Here is a 12,934-nt window from a genome sequence, read left to right as displayed (position 1 = left end):
CCCACCCCCAGGTCTCTGCCGTATCAGGGACAGCCCTGTCACACCTGCCTGGAAGTTGCCTGAGGAAGAACGAGCTCTAGCTGCAGTGTGAGGGCAGGACAGCCCAGACCCAGCTCCAGAAAGGGTTTCCCCGGCCCTGTGAGGTCTTCAGCAAGGTACATGCTTTGCCCAGGGTGAAACCAGCTTCAGTCCCAAATCGAAGCCAGCGGCAAGTTTCTCTGGGCAAAAGGTCAATGTTTACAAACACCAACGCTTTCCCTGGTCCTGTTCTGCAGATGTCAGACCCCAAAGCTGCAAAAGAAATGTTCTTGCATAATCACCCGTTCCCCAGAAAGAAAACCCAAGCTGCCTGGACACAAGCTCCCGGACTGCAGAACGAAACGGACTCACGGCAGAGTGGTCTGGCCTCTCTTCCTCCAGGGTACGGTGGGCCAGGTCTCTGTGAGACTATAACCTAGACACTTTCCTCTGCCTCCCTCTCCTCAGCTTTCCCCAAGCTCCCTAACTTCTCCTTTGGCAAGACAAGGGGGGAGAAGGTAAGGATGAAGCCCAGGAAGTCCCCAGAAAAAGCCAGCCGTCTCGGGGGAGTCCTAGAGGGTGAAGCCAGGCTTCTGCCTGGCGGCCAAGCAGAGCAGAGGCGGCCACCCAGAGGGAAAGGAGCCCAGGAGTCGGGGTTCAGTGGGCACTGGCCATTCCCCAGGGGCATGAGAGGAGCTGGGTTGAAGCTGGACTCCCTAGGCGCAGTGTGTCTGGCTGGACCCCTGACGCTGACTCACCCCCAGGGCCCTGACACACACTGCAGCTTGCAGTGCCTGCCAGGCCACCGCTCTTGTTCCAAAGGACCAGGACGCCAGGCACGTCCCACTGCATCAGAGCCACCCTGCCCCCTCCCACCTACCCCTCGGCCTGCCTAGGGTCATTGGGCACGGTGATTTTTTTTTTTTTTTTCAGCATCTCTGCTGGTCACAGAGATGTTTCAAGCAGCCCCAAAACTGGACTTGGTCCTGAGTAGGGAGAGATGGTTGAAAGGATTCAGGGCTTCCCTGCTTCTCACTGTCAACCCCTCTAATGAAGTGCCAGGTGATGGAGAGCTGGCTGGATTGGTTGGAGAACAATCTACTCCACCTGGGAGAGGCCTCTCAGGGCGGCAGCAGTAGGGGAGAGAGAAGGGCACTCCTGCTTTCCAAGTCAGACCCCAGTTTGCCTTTCTGGCTTCCCCGGCGCCCCCAGATCCTAAGGACTTCCTCCTCCTCGTACCCCAACCCAACCTGGGCTACCTGCTCACCGGGGCGTCTGCCCTGCCCTCCCCACTGCGGCGGCCCCTCCTGGGCCAGGCCTCCTCTGCCCTTGTACTCCCTTCCTCCCGCTGCTGCGGGGAGAGGACCTACACCACCAGCTCGGCTAGGGGTAGGGGGGAGGACGCTGCGCTGCCAGGAGAGAGCCCACACGAGCTGGGGGCTAGGGGTATGCTGGAGGCACCTGTGGAATGTGGAGATGAAAATCGAGGAGGAGGCAGGCGGAGGGGGCCTGGCTTAGTGGGATGGGAAACGATAAAGCTCCTCTTTTTAGTTGAAAATTAAAAGCTCTGTGCCCCAGAGGTGGGGAAAGAAACATAGGCAGGGAAAGGGGAACCCCAAATGGGAAAGCTACATGGAAGAGTCTAGAAAGGGGAGTCGGGCTGTGAGCACCCGCCAGGCTGCCAGCCCAGCCCTGGGGACAGAGCTGAAGCAGGGACGGGGCGTCCTAGGTCGTGCTGAGTCATGAGATTTGGAGAGAGAAGAGGGGCGCCTCCATCCCCCTCTCGGGCCAGGGCCCCAGCTCCTCGTACCCCTCGCCTCCAGATGGCCCCTGCGGTCTGTCTCCCCAACCTCTCCCTGACCCATGGTCTCCGGCTCCCAGCGCCCAGACCACCCGTCACCCCAACCTCCCACGACGGCGGTGCCAGGAGTCCCGCAGCTTGAGACTGGGGCAAAAGAACCTTCTTGGAGACCAATGGGGCGGGCGGGGGGCTGGACTAGACGCGAGTGGGGGCGTCCCAGGGACAGGAGAGAGGGGCGGGGGCGCACAGCCGGCGGGTGCGGGGGACGCGTGGCCCGCCCCTCTCTGCAGCAACTCGCGGGGAGACGGCGGAAGGAAATCTGCACCCCACCCCCAGTCCCAGTCCCGCAGAGGAGCTCCCCGCCCCTCAGGTCCGGCTCCCCCGGACGAACCTTCCTTCTGGACGCGTCCAAACTCCCCCAAAGGACGGTGCGGACTCCCGGCCCCTCGTCCTCAAACTTCCCCAGCCCCGCTCACCTCCCGGGAGCCGGACCACCCGGTGGCCCTCGACGCAGCGGCAGCAGAGGAGAAACTTTGGAGGGAGGTCCGTGCCCCCACCGGCGGGGCTGTGGACTTACCGGAGGGCGACCCGAAGGAGGCAGGAGAGACCCGGGGTCCCCGAGCTGAGGGGGCGTCGGGCCGCAAGGACGCGGCGCTGGCGACGGCTTCGCAGGGGCGCCCGTTCCCCTGGGGCGCGGAGTCCCCGCTCCGCCGCTGCCCCAACTCGGCTCCGAAGTGCCTTTGCCGCAAGACTTGCTGAGCTTAGCAGTCTGCGCCGAGGCGGCGGAGGGAGGGGGCCTGATCGATGGGCGCGCGCGGCGAGCGCTGCAGTGAGGGGAGGAGACCGAGCGGCGCGGGAGGGCGGGAACCAAGGCGGAGGCGGCCCCGAGGAGGCGTGGGCGGGCCTGCCCCCCGGGACGGGCCCTCTCTGCGCAGCCCCCCGGCGCTCGGCGCCCCCGCCTCCTATTCAAGGTCAAGGAGGCGGCTTCCCCGGCAGGAAGGCGGACTGGAAAGAGGCTCCATCCTCCCTACCCCAGAGGGCCGGTCTCCTTTCGAGCCACCTTTTCCCCAACTTCCCGAACCCACTGCAGCTCAAGATTAAATTACCGGGCTCAGGAGCCCCCCCGCCCCCATAGCCATTTTGGGAGCCCTGAGCCCCTAGCCTCCCCTCCTCCCCTTCCCACTTAGGTCACCGCTACCTAGAGTGGCCACCTGGGTAATGGGGGCTTCCGAGCCTAAAGGATGGGTGAGAAAGAGGAGGATGCTTGGGAGATGGCGCCTGAGGCCTTTGGAAATAGAGCGGCGGAGGGGAGAGGAAGAAGTGCAGGGTGGCGAGGAGAGAAGAGCTGGAGGGCGGTGGGAAGGAAAGGAGGGCGCCGCTGGTTGTTAAAGTCAGGGCGTTCACATGTATTCGTTTGCTTAATGTGTGAGACATCCCTTTAAGGTGGGCATTATGGCTGGGCAGTTTGCAGGTGGGGAAACAGTCCCTGAATGGTGCGTTGGGCCAAGGAGCTGCAGACAGTAAGTGGTGGCATTTCGGAAGAGCCTGGGAGAAAGAGAAGGGTGGCAAGGGCAAAGTGGAGGCCTTCCTAACCTACCCAGGCGCTGCCAGGGCAGCAGCAGGACTTCCTTACAGCACAATTTGAATATCCACTTTAACTCTTTTGGAGTTAACTTTGTTCTTGTTTTGTTTTGTTGAGATGAGTCTCACTCCCTTTCCCAGGCTGGAGTGCAGTGTGCAGTGACATGCTCTCGGCTCACCGCAACCTCTGCCCTCTAGGTTCAAGCGATTCTCCTGCCTCAGCCTCCAGAGCAGCTGGGATTACAGACACGCACCACCACACCCGGCCTAATTTTTGTATTCTTAGTAGAGATGGGGTTTCGCCGTTTGGCCAGGCTGGTCTCGAACTCCTGACCTCAAGGGATCCACTTGCCTCAGCCTCTCAAAGTGCTGGGATTACAGGCGTGAGCCACTGCACCTGGCCTGGAGTTAACTTTTATAATAGCACTGTAGCATCCTGCCTCTCTTTTGGGTACAAAACCGTACATGACCTGAGGTCAGTCTTCAACACATACTTGCTGAGTGAGTGAGAGGTGGAATGAATGTATTACGAAGAGATGCAAAGAACAGGTGGGATTCCAGCTTGGGAGAGACAAGAGGCAGTGGAGGGCGCTTTTCAAGATCACTGTGCCAATAATAGAAGGTGCTACTGGCAGACCATCCCCAGCTGGAGACTATTCCCAGTTTGGCTCGCCTCAGAGCAAGGCGGCAAGTGGTTGCTACCTGAGTGGATGTTACAAAAGAGGTCTGGGAAGACCTCTGGGGAGTCCTCAATGACACTGAAGCTGTGCCCGTAGCCCCTGAGGCAGAGACGTTCTTTCCCCTCTCCTGTGGAGCTGCCCTAACAACGGCAGTGGAGAAAGTGGGGAGCCAAGTTACAATGGACTAGGAATGAGACCTTCACATTCAAAGAGGGTACCCACCGCCCCCACCCTTAGCCAGGTGTGCTCCAGGACTTGTTGCTTCCCCAAAGGGGCTGGCTCTACTCTATTCGCTCCGTCCTGCTCCCCATACTGACAACGAGTATCTGCAGGACTCCAGCCAGAGAGAGGGCTGCAGCCTCCTCGAACAAAATCAAGCTTATGGAACTGGCCTGATGCGCTTCAACTCTTCCAAGGCAGCAGACTTAGCTGTTTAGTGTTCTGATTAAAGCCCTGTGTCAATCTGCGGCCCCAACTTCTCCGGAGCACATCAGAGGAAGCCAGCCTGTCTTCCTAGGCTATTAGGAGAGTCAATGCTGCAATCAATTTGGTTAAATGAAAAATGTGGTGTCCCTGGCTACGGCCTTAATGTTCTTTTAATTCATCAGGACCAGTGGTGTCTGGGTTACAAACCTAATCAGTAGCTCAGCATCCCTCTTGCTTATTCCCTTATTCCCCCAGGCTTCAGGAGCTGGAAGAGGAAAGAATGGAAAAGACATCCACCCCCTCCACACCCCGCCTATTATTAGATACTTTGCTTTTCAACTGTTCATCATTGTAGAAAGTGAGCCTCTAGTCAGGAGAATTGCTTGAACCCAGGAGGCGGAGGTTGCGGTGAGCCGAGATCGTGCCATTGCACTCCAGTCTGGGTAACAACAGCGAAACTCCGTCTCAAAAAAAGAAAAAGAAAGAAAGTGAGGCTCTAGTATCTTAGACCAACATCACTAAATTGCATGCCCATCCAGGGCCATCAGGGCAATCCCTCTGTTTCCAAGCAAGATCATTTTGAACCCACAAAAGGTAGGGGAGGGCTAACACTGAGAGTTATTCAGGAAGTCTACAACTCCCTCAATTACATTGTTTTACCACTTTCTGCTGAATAGTGTGCTTCCTGGTGGTTTCATTTTCTGTTTCTTTTAGGGAGGAGAGAGGACAGAGCAGGGAACTGCAGCATCTTGTCCCTATCACAGCTTTCCCTGGGGACTGAAAGCAGCCCCTCTACCTTTTTCCTGCCTGCCACCCGCCTTCTGCTTGAAGAATTCCATTTTCGTCCATCCTTGATCCTAGGTCCACTTGTACTACCTCACGCATGGATTGTTCCCCTGCTGCTGCTGGTCAGGTTTTCGTCCTTGCAAAGTGGTTCCAAGCTCTACTGTCTTCCTTAGAGCAAACAGAAACGAGCTGGGACAGGAGAGCGAGTCTTTATCACTGCTGGCTCTGGCTCGCTCCCATTTCCTGCTTTGTCTTGACACACACAGAAACAAACCCTCCTTCAGAAAGCTGTTGTTCTGTCCTCCCACCTCCTTCGCATACCCATATTATTCTTCCTGAGCAGTTCATATTGTTCCTGACAATTAAGCAAACAATGACCAAATTCTCCTCTGAAACACGCCTGCTTTGCTGGTTGTAATTGAGTAAATGGTTTTTAAAACTTACATGCAATTCCTATCACTAAAGGTCTTGGTTTTCTTCTTCTAATCTGATTTTGTAGACATAACCAAGCTTAAATGTATTTTATCTTTTATGTAAGTTACCCTATACTACCCTATACTCTAGCTCCACTGAGCTATTTTCATTTCCCTAAGCCACATAATAGTAGTGGCTACCTATTTTGCTAAGGCCCTGCTCAGTGTTTATAGCCATTATAGTACTTAATCTTCGATAGTATGTTTCTGGCCAGGCATGGTGGCTAACACCTGTAATCCCAGCACTTTAGGAGGCTGAGGTGGGCGACCAGCCTGGTCAACATGGTGAAACCTTGTCTCTGCTAGAAATACAAAAATTAGCCAGGCATAGTGGCAGCCGCCTGTAATCCAAGCTACTCAGGAGGCCATGGCAGGAGAATCGTTTGCCCGGCGGAGGTGGGGGTTGCAGTGAGCCAAGATTTCACTATTGTACTCTAGCCTGACAGCAAGAGTGAAACTCCATCTCAAATAATAACAATTACATATTTTATTTATTTATTTATTTTATAAAGACGGGGTTTCACCATGTTGGTCAGGCTGGTCTTGAACTCCCGACCTCAGGTGATCCGCCCACCTTGGCCTCCAAAGTGCTTGGATTACAGGCATGAGCCACAACGCCCGGTGACGTATTTTATACAATAGTCAAACTTAGATATCTCATAAAATGCTTTCCTTTTTTTCTTTTTTTGAGACGGAGTTTCGCTCTTGTTACCCAGGCTGGAGTGCAATGGCGCGATCTCGGCTCACCGCAACCTCCGCCTCCTGGGTTCAGGCAATTCTCCTGCCTCAGCCTCCTCAGTAGCTGGGATTACAGGCACGTGCCACCATGCCCAGCTAATTTTTTGTATTAGTAGAGATGGGGTTTCACCATGTTGACCGGGATGGTCTTGATCTCTTGACCTCGTGATCCACCCGCCTCGGCCTCCCAAAGTGCTGGGATTACAGGCTTGAGCCCCCGCACCCGGCCTCCTTTTTTTCTTTTTTTGAGATGGGGGTTTTGCTTTGTCACTCAGTTTTTTTTTTTTTTTAAATGGGGTTTCACCATGATGGCCAGGCTGGTCTTAAACTCCTGACCTCAGCCCACCTTGGCTTCCCAAAGTGCTAGAATTACAGGTGTGAGCCACTGCACCCAGCCACTGTCACTCAGTTTCAAGTGCAGTGGCACAATCAGGGCTCACTGCAGCCTTGAGGCTCAAGTGATCCTCCTGCCTCAGCCTCCCAAGTAACAGGGACTACAGGCATGCACCACCATGCCCTGCTTATTTTTTAATTCTGTGTAGAGACAGGGACTTCCTATGTTGCCCAGGCTGGTTTTGAATTCCTGGGCTTTAAGCGATTCTCCCACTTCGGCCTCCCAAAGTGCTGGGATAAGAAGCACGAGGCACTGAGCCTGACCTTCAAATGCTTTCAGTATGGAAGACATGAACTGATCAGATGTCGGGAAAGAAATCAAACATGAGCAAAATAAATATAACTATCATATATCATGTAATCTACATGATATCCTAGGTTTTAATTAAAAAAGAAAAACCCTAGTCTCCTAACAGGCAGTGAAGACCAACTCTTCCAGAAAGCTGTTTAAGTAGACTATAATTATTTCTCTATTCAATGAACAAAATAAAAAACAACTGAGTTCAAATAAAACTTTGAAATACAACAGAATAGGGAAGACAGAGGACTACTGATCTATAATATTACACTCCTAGAGGAGAAACTTTTTTAAGTTTCAAGATCATACCTGGCATATGGAAGAAAGTCATTAGGATGCAAATAATAACCACAGAATTTTTTCAGATCCTAAAGAATATCATGAGGACCTTGTCTTTTCATATAGTGACAATGATTGTTCTTCCTTCTCAGATTCAAAGGGAATAATAATCTACAACACCAGAGCAGACCCTTCTTCCTTCTGCAATGAAGCACCCGTCACAGTTCTATGTCCCAGGTAAGTTTCGCTGAGCCTCAGTTTTCACCCCTCTCATAGAGGAGGAGGTTCTTCTGAGGTGCTTGCCTTGTGGAATGTGAAGAGCAAATGGCTCAGACTACTAATCACACAAGGGCAGGATGTCTCTCCTTACCAGAGGGCAACTGTAGGCTTTGAAGCTGCCCATCAGGGGGAAGATGAAAAGCAAATCAGTTGAAACATTTTCTGAATAATTAACCCTGGTGCTTTAATATCCCTGTGTCCATTAAAACTCTCCCTAAATCGGAGTTGTGTCACAGAACTGCCCTTGAGGTGTGCCCTAGGTGTGGAAGGCAAGCACCGAAGCACAAGAAGCCACAGCAGAGACCTGCGGGGAAGAAGCTCTAGGATTGATACGGTCCTTTCTTTGGTATCCCAAGTCCATCTGCCACTCTTCTCTGTAGCTCAGGAGCAAATCTGGAACAAGTCTCTTAAGCTTCATATTTGTCCATGTGCCCATCATCTATCCCAATAACATTTACTACGGCTGAGTCTGGTGGCTCAAGCCTGTAATCCCAGCACCTTGGGAGGTTGAGGCGGGTGGATCACTTGAGATCAGGTGTTTGAGACCAGCCTGACCAACATGGTGAAAACCCGTCTCTACTAAAAATAGAAAAATTAGCTGGGCACGGTGGCGAGCACCTATAATCTCAGCTACTTGGGAGGCTGAGGCAGGAGAATCACTTGAATCCGGAAGGCAAAGGTTGCAGTGAGCTGAGATTGTACCACATCCTGGGCGACAAGAGCAAAATTCTGTCCCAAAAAGAAAAGAAAAAAACCCAACTGCCCCGGCAGGAGTGCCAATACCACCACCTAGGGTATTATCTGTCAGGAGCCCTATAAGGGGCAGGCAACGTGGAGGGGAACACTTACACACTTGAAGGACTTCACAGCCTCCTTGATGCAGGGAGTGAGATACATGTACCAAAAGAAAAGTAGAAGATGCTGTGGGAACCAAAGAGGAGACCGCTAACTCAACCTGGTAGGAAATAACCTTTCAGCTATCTCTGAAGGAAGAACTGCTTCTCTAGGGAGGCAATGAAGAAAAAGGCATTCCAGGCAAAGACAGCAGTAGTGGGATAAAAGTATACTGTGCACTCACTGAAGAGCTTAAGCGTTGGAGTCAGAAAGCTGTGTGTCTGCTGTAAAGCCTCAGTTTCCTTATTTGTTAAATGAAGACCTCACCACCTACTTTGAGGGATTGTTGTGAAGATTAAGTAGTATAATGGTGATCAACAGTGAGCAGGGCCTTAACAAAATAGGTAGCTACTATGATGTGGCGTAGGGAAATGAAAAGGGCACAGTGGATCTAGAGTATGGGGTAGGTTTGGGGAGAAGGGAAAGATGAGAGGCGAAGGCAAGCTCATGACATTCTGTAGACCAGCTGTGTGGATTTTCTTCAGAAGGTAATGAAAAGCATTGAAGGAATCTTAAGTATGGGAGCAACTTGATCCATTTTATGCTTTAGAAAAACCACTCACAGCTGGAGTTGGGTTAGAGGGCCTGTAAGTTCCCTTCCCTTGCTGACTTCTCAAAGGAGGCCACATACAATGTTCTGTCGTGCTCACTAGTTTGGATTCTGGAGCCAGACTTCCTGAGTTCCAATCTCAGCTCCCCTCTCAGAGGCCATGAGTTGTGACTTCATTTCATAGCAGCGTGGTGAGAGTCAGCTAAGGTTATCTGATACTTAGCACAGTACCTGATGCCCAGTCAGAGCTCAGTGCATATTAAGTAACTCTTATTTCTGGCTCCAGAGGGCAGCAAGCCTAATGATGATTCTCCACATTGTTTGTTCCAGAAAGGTTGAACGACTTTCCCAAGGAAGCCCAGTGAGTCTAGAAGCCACGGGATAGCTGCCTACCTCCTCCTACTGTCTAGGGCCTGGCTTGAGAAAGGTTTAAAAACGAGGATTGAACAGCCTTTGTTAGATCCTGTTCCTCACCACCCCAAACCCTGGCTGTGGGGCGTTGATTGTACATGGTCTCTAGACTCAAGAAGCTATGTGTGTACATGGTAAGACCTACAAGCAACACATGCTTGTTGGGTCCTTTTTCTTATTTGAGATTGAGTCTTGCTCTGTTGCCCCGGCTGGAGTATAGCAGTGCAATCTCAGCTCACTGCAACCTCCACCTCCTGGGTTCAAGCAACTTCAGCCTCCTGAGTAGCTGGGATTATAGGTGCCTCCTACTATGCCCGGCTAATTTTTGTATTTTTAGTAGAGATGGAGTTTCACCATGTTGGCCAGACTGGTCTTGAACTCCTGACCTAAGGTGATCCACCTGCCTTGGCCTCCCAAAGTGCTGGGATTACACACGTGAACCACGTGCCCGGCATTGTTGCGTCTTTTATCTGGGTTTTAGGAGCTTCTGGCTGAAAATGTTCTGCTGTTCCCAAGGGCAACTTACCTTGGGTCCAACGTGCCTAATGCCATGGTTTCCTTTCCCTCATCAGGCCAGGCACCTTAAGAGTTTTCATACATTTGCTTATGCAGTTCCCCATCACTAAAGTCTTCTTGTACAGATTTGCTGTGGTTGCCAGGAACGCAATATTCCTGGCCTTGGTCCCAACTGAGGTGACTTTGCAGATGGTGGGTGGAGGAGTTGGGGATAGCTGAGTACCATGGTAGAGCTGCCACCCACCCCCCAGCAGGCCCCTGAGGGCAGCAGTTACCATAGCCTTAAAGAGGCAGCTGAAATGCATTTCTGACTTGACTGAATTACCCAAACCAGTTTAGGAAAAACAGATTGTTCACTCAGTTCTCTAAAAGAAGGCTTCTATAAGTCTCACCCAACTACTTGTGGGAGAAGAACCACAGCCTTTGGGCATCCATCAGCAGCTATGTTGGGGAGTCATTAGGAATGGTTTACTGCTTTGCGGAACCACACATCTGAGCGGCAGCTCAAGAGTACTCAGAGGCCTTCATCCTGTTTACAGGGCTCAGCCTCAGGAGCCAGACTGTCTGGGTGCATCCTGGATGTCTACATACCAGCTGAATGTCTATGTACCTCTGGAGCCCAATTTCCTCATCTGTACAATGGGCACGATAGTATTGATATCACTGGGATATTGTGAAGATGAAATGAGTGAATACGTGCAAAGCATCCAGAGCAATGCCAGGCATCGTACTAAGTGCTGGGTTAGCTTTTATTATTTCTCATAATGAAGTGTGCTAATGAAAAATGCCTTCTTCCTCAGCTTGCCCTAGATGTACGTCTTGTTCTGGCCACACAGAGGTCCCTGAAAGTGCAGAGCACTCCTGGGAGCTTTTCTGTGGTTCTTCTCCATTCACGCAGCCAGAGAATATGTACCGAGCCTCAGTATTAAAGGAAACCACTGAGTCAAGGCCTGTCCCTAGTCAGAGAACCATTACTGGAACAATTTGCAGCCAATGCCCCTGACTTACCTTAGGTGGTGATTTAGGGAGCTGCAGTCAAACCAGACTTATGAGAGGAGGGGCAGGTAAGGACAAAGTAACCCTAGGGACCTTGTAAACCAGTCTTATTTTAAATATATCAAGCCTCCATCCTCGGCAAGGCCACATGGCCAGTTTGGCAATAACCTTAGTTCAATTGTCACCTCAAATTTTCACCTTTCCTAAGCCCTGCGCCTTCTTCTCTAGCCCCATCACAATGTGCATGAACACTGTAACAAGAAACTTGGAACATTTTTTCACTTAGTTCCCATCTATATTAAATTTCAAGCTCCTTGGGTACAGTGTAGTGTCCATGTTCTATATAAAGCTATGAAACCTAGTCCAGGGCTGAGAATGCAGGAGGTGGTTAGCATGCTAGGCACATAACTGGGATCACCACTGGCTTAGGAATTGGCTCCACCTCAGGTTAGAATGCGAATCCAAAGCCTGATCTTCAGTCTTAGGTCTACAGCCCGGTCCAGCCTGGGCAACTGCAAGACTCCATCACTAAAAAGATAAAAATTAGGCTGGGCATGGTGGCTCACACCTGTAATCCCAGCACTTTCGGAGGCTGAGGCAGGAAGACAGATTGAGCCTAAGAGTTAAAGACCAGGCTGGGCAATATAGTGAGACCTTATCTTTATTTAAAAAAAAACAAACAGAAAAAAGAGTAAAAACTTTAAAAAAATACATTAAATCTACAACTTAATCTTCAAACAGGAAGCAGACATAGACAACTAACTAAAGAATTTTGTGAGAGGTAAAACACTGCAGATTAGATCCTGATGTGTAACTTTACAGCAAGTTGCAGACCAGAAAAGGAATGGAGGGTTGCCTTGGATATTTAAATCTTTCCACCACTGCTTCCCCTCCCGTGGACCTGGTCCCAGAGTGGGGAACTAGGAGGAGAAAGCAGCCCAATCCTGGTCCTCTGCTGCCCTCTTCTGTTGCTTATTAGAAGCTCCTGCTGGCTTGTCCTGAAGGGCCTGGAAAACACCCACTTCCTTTCCAATATCCTATCCAATATCCTGTTCCTCTCCAAAAACCTGCCCTACCCTATGGTTTCAGTATATTAGGGAATTGATATTAGAAGCAAGAAAGATAACTGTGATTGCCATTAGTTCAGACTGGGCTACTAATTTATTTTCCTGAGCAAAAGAGCAGCAGACTTGGGCACAGACTTCCTTTTCAGAACACTGGAGTTGCCCCTATCTCCAAAGATCTGGTAGATACGGAGCATGCTCCTATTTTGAACTCTAAAGCTAACAAATTATTCTATAGAGGCAGATTTTTTTTTTTTTTTTTTTGAGACGGAGTTTCGCTCTTGTTACCCAGGCTGGAGTGCAATGGCGCGATCTCGGCTCACCGCAACCTCCGCCTCCTGGGTTCAGGCAATTCTCCTGCCTCAGCCTCCTGAGTAGCTGGGATTACAGGCACACGCCACCATGCCCAGCTAATTTTTTGTATTTTTAGTAGAGACGGGGTTTCACCATGTTGACCAGGTTGGTCTCGATCTCTCGACCTTGTGATCCACCCGCCTCGGCCTCCCAAAGTGCTGGGATTACAGGCTTGAGCCACCGCGCCCGGCCTGAGGCAGATTTTTTTTTTTAAGCTTATAAGTGAGGGCACAATTTCGCATCCAAATTCCAGCCTTCCACGCTCACCCACAGGGAAATATTACCTGTGTTACAAGGATTAAATAATACATGTGAAGCCCTAAGACAACCAGGCGCAGTGGCTCATGCCCGTAATCCCAGCACTTTGGGAGGCCATGGGGAGTGGATTCGCTTGAGG

General features: G+C 51.2%; 1 protein-coding gene across 1 annotated transcript in view; it reads right to left on the bottom strand.

Annotated features, from left to right (window-relative positions):
* SYT2 (synaptotagmin 2) overlaps positions 1-2,659 on the bottom strand; it is a 121,971-nt gene extending 119,312 nt beyond the window's left edge. Inside the window, exon 1 of the mRNA XM_074385032.1 lies at positions 2,397-2,659. The gene's annotated coding sequence lies outside the window, so the exon portion shown is untranslated. The remainder of the gene's footprint in view (positions 1-2,396) is intronic.
* Between the last annotated feature and the right edge of the window lie 10,275 nt (positions 2,660-12,934).

This window comes from Saimiri boliviensis, chromosome 14 (genome assembly GCF_048565385.1).
Source record: "Saimiri boliviensis isolate mSaiBol1 chromosome 14, mSaiBol1.pri, whole genome shotgun sequence".
NCBI classification, from domain to species: domain Eukaryota; kingdom Metazoa; phylum Chordata; class Mammalia; order Primates; family Cebidae; genus Saimiri; species Saimiri boliviensis.
Note: the sequence above shows the minus strand (reverse complement) of the source record. Positions and strands in the feature narration are given on the sequence as shown.